Raw genomic sequence first — 8,180 nt, forward strand, 5'->3', positions numbered from 1 at the left:
GTGAAGTGACTCGGGGGTGAAGGGAATGAGCGAGGCGATGGAGAGAGCCCAGGAGCGCCCTGTGGCCTGAGGCCCCAGCCCCTTGGCAAAGGCAGCCGTGGTGGGTGCCCCGGTGGGGGGGAGGTGAGGGAGAAGGGGTGTCCCTTTGCCAGGCCTGTGCCTATGCAAGGGGAGGGTGACACCTGCAGATCTCCCTCCGAAAAGCCGCTTTTGCCGTAGAGTAACCGACTGAGTGGGAGCCTGAAAGGAGCCGTGCGGTGAAGGCGCGCGCTGGGTGCGGGAAGCACGGGAGGCCGCGGTGGGAATGAGCATACAAACGTTCCAGCCGGTAATCTAACGAGAGATCTAAACCTGGAAGGGAAGTCAGAGCTGTGAAGCAGAGATGGCCTGTGTCGGTGTCCTTGTGTACAGAGATTTGGGGTTTGTCTTCTGAATGCCTAGCGGGCTGGCTGGATTGAAAGGATGCATGTCCCTCGGTTCTAATTCTTTTCCTGTTCCTGTAATTGATTGCAGACCTTGCATTGTCCCAGGTTGTGATGTGACAGTTCCCATGTGAGATTTTTCTTCACAATACTGATGTTCTTTGTTGTGCTAAACTGCAGATGCCAAAGCATGGTGCAGTTGTTTGAATTTTATGGCAGTGAATTGTACAAAGAACCTAAGTTCCACAGATGAGCTTCTGGACAAGAATGTAGTATTTTGGAAGTGTACTTGATACTGCTTTGAGAAGTCTGCTTTCACAGTCTTTGAGTTGCATTTCTGAGTACAAGAGTTCTGCAAGTGTGATTTTTGCCTCTTAAATGCAATCTAAATTCTAGTGAGGAGAATGGAGGCCACAAAGCAGGTTTTTTCTGAGTTTCTTGTTACCCAGTCCCTGTTACTTCTGGATCTTTATAGTAATGTCATAACCCTGTTATTTCTGGATCTTTATAGCAATGTCATACTCTGGTATGGAAAGCTCAGATCAATCAATTTTGCCTGCACATTAGAATCAGTTAACAAAAAAAAAAAAATACAACCCACAACTCTTAATACACTTGAGTGACACTGTAAGAGTTTCTAGTGTCTTAAAAGGAAGTAACATGACAGGACTGGGGAATTTTGTGGTGTAACTGAGAGACAGTTCAAGGAAGGGGAAGAGGATAAATGTGTTACTGGAATTGTAATAACATAAGATCATGAATTGTGCTTAGTGCTGCACGAGCATCTCATTAGTTCCTGTTTAGAATGTTCCACCCACCAGAAAATCTACTTAATTGGTAAATGGGTTTAAATAAAAGGTCAGAGTAAATACACATCTTGAATAGAGATCTGGAGTCTGGATTATTTTGCCTCTGACACTGATTCCCTGTGGATCTTGAACAAGCCACTAATAAAACATATTTTCACTCATGATTATGCTATGTATAGAATTTCTGTCAACGACACAGACAGTTACAGGGCTGATAGACTGGACCTCTAACCTATTTGTGCCTTTATTTCCTCCTTGGTAAATGTGATCCAACTGTAGGAGTTATTTGGGGACTTTGTGTCTGTAGAGTGTGTTGAGATTCAGTGGAAAACATCAAAATACAGTATTACAAGGATGGCTGGAAGAGCAGAAATACCCTTTTAATTGGACAGTGTTGCTATGGATTCAGAAATAGGACAGGTATCCAGAGAGCACTTTCCCATGTATTCTAATGCTAGATGACAAAGGGAAGACTCAAAAGGCAAATGCTGTGAAGTACTCCATGGGCACAGGCATGATTTTTGGATCTGAGAACTTTGGTGTGAAGACCTGTTTTAGAAGAAAGGGCTCTGTCTTATGTTAAGTCATCATCCTGTCTATTAAAAAATATTTTTTTTAATATTACAGAATTGTGGATGAATGGTCTAAAGGTAAAGAAGAAAATGTTACTTCTGGATCTTTATAGTAATGTCATATTCTGGTATGGAAAGCTCAGATCAGTCGATTTTGCCTGCACATTAAACTCACTTCCCCTCCTTGCTTCAAAATAGTGATTAAAACTATTCCTTGAGTGCTGTTTGTTTTTTTTCCCCCCCTTTTCCACATCCTTGTGCTTCTTGGAGTTGTTCCACTCTTTTGAGTCCTCCTATATCGTTTTGGTAGGAAGCGAGTTTACAGAAATGAAACAGCTACCACAAACCTGTGTGGATAGTCTTAAATGATTAATTTCATGCTCAGCACATGGTGGGCACAGGGATATCCATCCCTCCTCCTCCTGGGAGTAGGACAGATGGGCAGAGACGTCCCAGGCTGCCACCTTCTTCCTCTGGATGGCTTCAAGTGCCTGACAGATCCAGGGGAACTATTTGAACCTCCCTGCCTGTGCCTTTCAGTCAGTCCCCATCAGTGTGCTGCTGCTGGTAGAGCAGACATGAACATTTATTTGAGTAGGACCACACTTTAAAATTGAGTTTGTATGCCAAAAATAAAAATAAAAATATTTCTTTGCCTTTTTATTATTTTTTTAGTTAAGATCTCTGGCAAGATGTTGAAGTTGCATTTTAATCAGTGTTTGATGAGAAGCATTTCTGAACAGCAGTGCAGATTTTAAAATTAATTAAATCGGTGAGAAAATTTTGGATTGTGTTGGAAAGGCAGTTGCTGTTATGTCTGATTCCCCCACCCCTTTGCACATTTCATGGCAGATGCTGGGAACTGACCATATTTCTAATGTGTGTTGTGATAACAGGGATTAAAAAGGGAAGATTGAGACAAAAGCTGTCTGAGTCTTAAAAATTAAAACCAGTAGTTGTTGATCAACACCTTTACAAAAGATGAAGGGAAGATAGTATTTCATTTCAGCTGAATGATGCTGCTTCCCAGCTCCTGTGTATTGTTTAATGAGATGTACATAATTCAGTGTCTAGTTATAAAAATAAGTGAATGGTACATTCCTCAAAAGAGAGATTCTGCCTTTTAGTAATAAGCAGCATCTGCTTTGTTTTCCTCTGAAGTGAAAGGTAATTGAACTGGCAATTCCGAGCTGCCCTAAAAATGACAGATGACTGAATGGGGAGTAGGAAGAAAGCAGAAGCCCTTTTGTACTAAAGAAAGGAAGATGGCAGTGCAGTTGGATCTGCTTCCCTTTTACAGATTTCTTTCAGAACTTAAGCAGCTCTTGGTGACCCAGATGACTCATTGTTTAATTTCTTAATGTCAGCAATGGCTGTTACAGTTCCCAGGTAGAGCAGCATTTCCTACATAGTCATTTTTATAACAATCTTGTCCTTCTCTTTGTGACTATAGAAACACGTGTGGTGTGGAAGAGAATCTTTTATTACATTCTTCACAGTTCACTCATCTTTACTGTAAGACTCATGAGTGGTCTTGCTGTGGAGCTTTTTTCTGATGGTTTTGAGGCTAAGCTAACTTTTCTTGTCTCCTTGTCTATAAAAGTCAGAACAGTCCCTGTTGGTCTCACATGATCATTAAGCTGCTTCACAAGATATCTGTAGTGAGCAAAAATTGTGAAGTTTGGGCAGATCAGCTGTTCTGTCTGGATCATAAGCACCAACACTTATTTTCTGCACTTGGACAGATTCACAGAAAGACGCAGTTGTGATAACATTTCAATGTGTGTGTCAGAAAGCCAGAGCATGAGGAGGATTGCTGAACAGAGAGAGCTGGCTGGTGGTTACAGCAAGGCTCAGAAGTCAAGAACTGTAAATTCTGTTCCTGATGCTGTTGAATGTTGTGATGTTAGTTTATTGTGTGGCTTTGGGCAAGCCCCTCATGCCTCTGTTTCCCCATCTGCAGTGTTGTGTGTATCCATGTACATCTATTATATGACTTTGATATGGTTGCCTTTATCACCAACACAAAGCCACAATGAAAATAAGTAGTCAATATACAGCAAAGTAGCTACCCAAGCCATTCACTTCCCTGTTCTTTAAAAAAATAGACACAGAAAACAAATTTGAACAGGTTTTTCCTTAGTTCTCCTCTCTGATTCTCTGGTTAGTACTGTCACACAGTGTTCCAGGTAGAGACGTGGGAAAATCCACTCATCTAGACCAGAAACCTAGATACTGAATTAAGTTTTTAGATAAACTCTGGTAATACTAGTTAAGTCTTGTAAACTCCCCTCAATGGCCCAAGCTTTTAGTAATTATGAATGAAGGGGATTTGTTGCCTTCTTGATCTGGAAGTAGCACGTGCAGTACTGTTGTATATGTACTTGACTGTAAGACTAGCACCTAGATGCTTGGTTTTCTCCAGGTGTTTAGCATCTTCCTAGAGCAGCTCACACTCTGCTCTGTTGTTCCATCAGGCATGTTTGGTGGAGCAACTTCCACTCCAAGACAGACTCAAACATCTAGTAAATGGAATACGTTTTGATTTTTATGGCTAATATCCCTGGCTTGATTATTACACTGAGGCCAACATGGGTTGATGTGAGAAGAAAAAGGCAAGAAGGTAATGTTCATGCAACAAATATCAACACCCCCATTCCCAGCATTCCCTCCTGGCTGTGCCTACATTCCTGGCATTCCCCTATTTGCCGCACCCGCTTTATTACTGCTCATCTCAGACAGAGGTATATAGAAGCCCAGCTGTCAGAGCTGTCTTATGGCATTACATTTTCAGCTTGCAAGAAAATTGATCAGGGCTATCTTGAGCTGTCTACGTCTGTTCTACATTCCTCCTGGCAGATTGTCTGAATTGTTGTCTCTAGGATGACACTTGCTGTCTTGGTTCATACATCAGGCTGGTTACATGCAACTCCAGCACATACCATGTTGTGCTGTGTGAACTGCAGTAATATAAGGCAGGAAGACAATGTGAAATTTTGAGCATCTTCAGATCTGTTGAGCCAGTCAGGATTTTGCTTTAAAAAAATAAAAAAACCCACTACCATTCTTTGAAATCAGGAAATGCGTCAGAGGAAGAAAGGTGCTTGTTAGCAATGTATTTTATGACAATTACTATGCCAGATGCCATGAAAAAACATCACTGCAACAGACACCAAATTCCCTAAATTGGCAGTTGTGTTGTAGTTCACGATTGCAGGTGCTCAACCATGAGAAGGGACTTGGGAACAAATGTGAAGGCTACAGAAAGAACAAAGTGAAAATTCTTGGAGAGCTCCAGCAGGATCACTTTTATTCTCTGCTCAAGCCTGGCTTTTTCTTGTTGCAGCCTCTGCTCCACTCCAGATACGATCACTTTCTGGGCTCTTGTCTTCCACTATCACCAGCAAGATTCTGCTGTAGGTAAATTTCTTCTCAGTGCACCACAGAATATGGAGACCACGCTATCTCTTTCTTTCATCACTGTGTCAGTTCACAAGCTTTTAACTTGTGTTTGCCAATAGAGAGAAGAGATATGAACCAAAGCTAGAGCAAATATTTTCTGACTGTGAACTCTTCTCTAAGTTCAATAGCTCTCCCAGTAATTCCCAGTTGCTCTTTTGTTTGAGGCAGAGGCCCCTGGGCTCTTATTTAAGCCCTGACGCTTAGTTTTCAAAACCACTTTTGAAGCTGCATGTGTGGATGCTCTCAGCAAGTGGGAGTGAGAGGTCACTTTATTCCTTTGAATGAAAAGAAACAGTCTAGAATATCTTACTGGTTAGTACTTATCTTCCTGCATCAGCCCCACCAGGAAGGACATTGGCTGCATACAGAAGCACTAAAATGGTGACAAAATTAGGAACATGTACATCATGTCTCTGAAGACACACCAGAATTGCTTCTCTGGGTGTGTTCTGGCAACATACTTTAAGTTAATGCATTTGCTGTGATAGCACTAGAAAATACTCATCATTAGATGACATGCAGTGGGAGTTTCGAGTCCTCATAAACTCAGTGTTTCCATAATTCCATTGCAAGGACACAGAAATTAATGGAGCACAGTTCAAAGACTGTGTGAAGATAAGGCACATGTTACCACTATGGTTTGTCTTCAGTAACATTTGAGCTAACATAACTGCTGTTACTGGTGTTAAACATCCTGTCATCAGTAACTATTGTCTTTATTCAGTAATGCAGTGTTAATAGGAATATTCTAAGCAGCAGTGTTGAACTTTGGCTGCTTACACAAATACACAGTTTTTAACAAATATTACTCTGATCTATTCATAGCGAAAAATTACATTTATTTTCCCAGATTGCTCTGAGACATTTAAAAAGGTACCTAAAAGAAATGTCAGACAGCAAGATTTTTCTTACCCTTAGTACTTCTTAAAATACTCGGAGCTAATCTTAGATTGTGTTTATCACCACAAACTGTCATAGAAAATTCAAGCTATTCCTAGACTACAAAAAGCATTTGAAATTGATCCTCTATCAAAACAATGTCTCTGTTGCCTTTTTCACCCTTGCTTACAGCTATGCCAGGATTTCAGCTTGTGCTGGAGTTGACACTGCACTGTATTTGCACAGCAAGTTGTATATTTTTCTAAAGCATTAATTTGTTTGCAAGCTGGGGGAACAATCTACATTAAATGGTTTGCAAGCAAGTATCTCTCAGCAAATCCTTTATCAGGAATATCTTTCTATAACACTTTGATCTCCACTGTTTCTAAAATTTGTTGCTTGTTTGACTTTCTAGGACTGCCCTTTTAAAGTCAGGCAGCTGCAGCCTCTTAAAGTAGCTCTCATTGAGCTGGCAGCTGGGAACCATATCTGGCTTTTCAAGTCTAGCTAAAAGTAGCTGCTATAACTTTACTGAGATGTTGGTTAACTTATAGAAGGTTTACTAAGAACTTTTAAATCCTTGTTTTGAGGTCATGCATGAAACCAGAGATTCTGTAAGCCTGTTCCAGGAACACATACTGGGGACTTGGGGGATATTGGAATCTAGCTCCGATTTCATCAGTCTTTGTGTCATCCTTGATTAATCACTTCTGCATCCTCAGAAAGAACGTCTGAAACATTTGTAGCATCCTCATCTCCTGTAGCTCTTTTGCTCCACCCTTTCCAATTTTTTATTGAAGTACTGGGAGAATTTGCACCTTCCCCCAACACCCAAATCTGGCAAGAAGTTAAAACCCCTTAAGTACAATGCTATTAGGAGGAGAAAATGATCTTGCTAAGGGTTGAAACCACAAATTTCATCCAAATATAACGTCTCAGGAATATTTATCAAGCTGCTTAAGCATTTAGAATGTCAGCAGACAATGTTTGCAGAACGTGGTTTGTAAATGAAATTGTATGAGGTAGCAGTATATGTTCTGATCTTATTCTACTCTTGGTATGAAACCATGACACCCCCCTGCAGAGTACAGCCAGGAATCAACCAGTGTGGTGGTTTACTGGGGGGAAAAAAAATTGTTTAATTGGAGGCTAAAAATATACGTCTCTCTTAAAACATCAATTATCTGTGCTTAAATTAGAGTAGTCTTGAATGTAGGTCTTGGTTCAGAATAATTCTAAATCGACATGAGCCCAGATGTGAACTCTGCCATTGGTGTTTCAGTGCTGTGGGACACGCTGTGCTCAGACCTCACATTCCCCATCTCAGCATCAATTTGGGGTGAGGGAGTGGGGAGTAACCTATTACAAAGAAGTAACCCCTTTAGCTGGCTCATCCTTTCAGGGGAGCAGGAAGCCTGTCGTTCAGGAGCTGGTTTTCCTCTCAGGAGCCAGAGGAAAGCTTTTCTTATTCAGTGCTTTATCGAGGAATCGAGCCCTGATGTTTACCTAAGCAACTGTTCCACTGTATGTTGTAATTAAGTCTTTTCAAGCTAAAAGAATGTTAGGAGGGTCATGTAGTTAAAACCCTGGAATTAGTCGCCTGTGCAATCTTGAGTTTTGCCCTCCGTGCATATTTTAATTGCAAAGTGCGATCACGCCGCTGTGGTTTTTCCCCACAGCACGGGTGCCTGCATCGGTGCTCCCAAGGGATGGTAAATGTCGAGTAATGGCTCGAGCAGCTTCTCTGCCCTCCAAGTTTTGGTGCGGACGCGCTGGGCTCCAGCACTGGCGCGGTGTCCCGAGAGGTTCCAGGCAGCTTTAAATCCTCGGATAGCTCCGCGGTGCGTTGGACTGAGAGGCACAGAGGCACGTCATCTGCACAAACCCGGAGCGCCTTCCCTCGGGGGAATTACTACAACCCGTTGCTGCACGGCTTGGGGAGCCCGGGAGGGCTCAGGATTCCCGGCTGCTCCCACCCCCATTCCCACCGCCTCCCCCGCAACGGCGGCTGCGCATGCGCAGTGCGCGCCCGCCCC

The sequence above is a fragment of the Chaetura pelagica genome, unplaced genomic scaffold (genome assembly GCF_000747805.2).
Source record: "Chaetura pelagica isolate M959 unplaced genomic scaffold, ChaPel_1.0 scaffold47, whole genome shotgun sequence".
NCBI lineage: Eukaryota > Metazoa > Chordata > Aves > Apodiformes > Apodidae > Chaetura > Chaetura pelagica.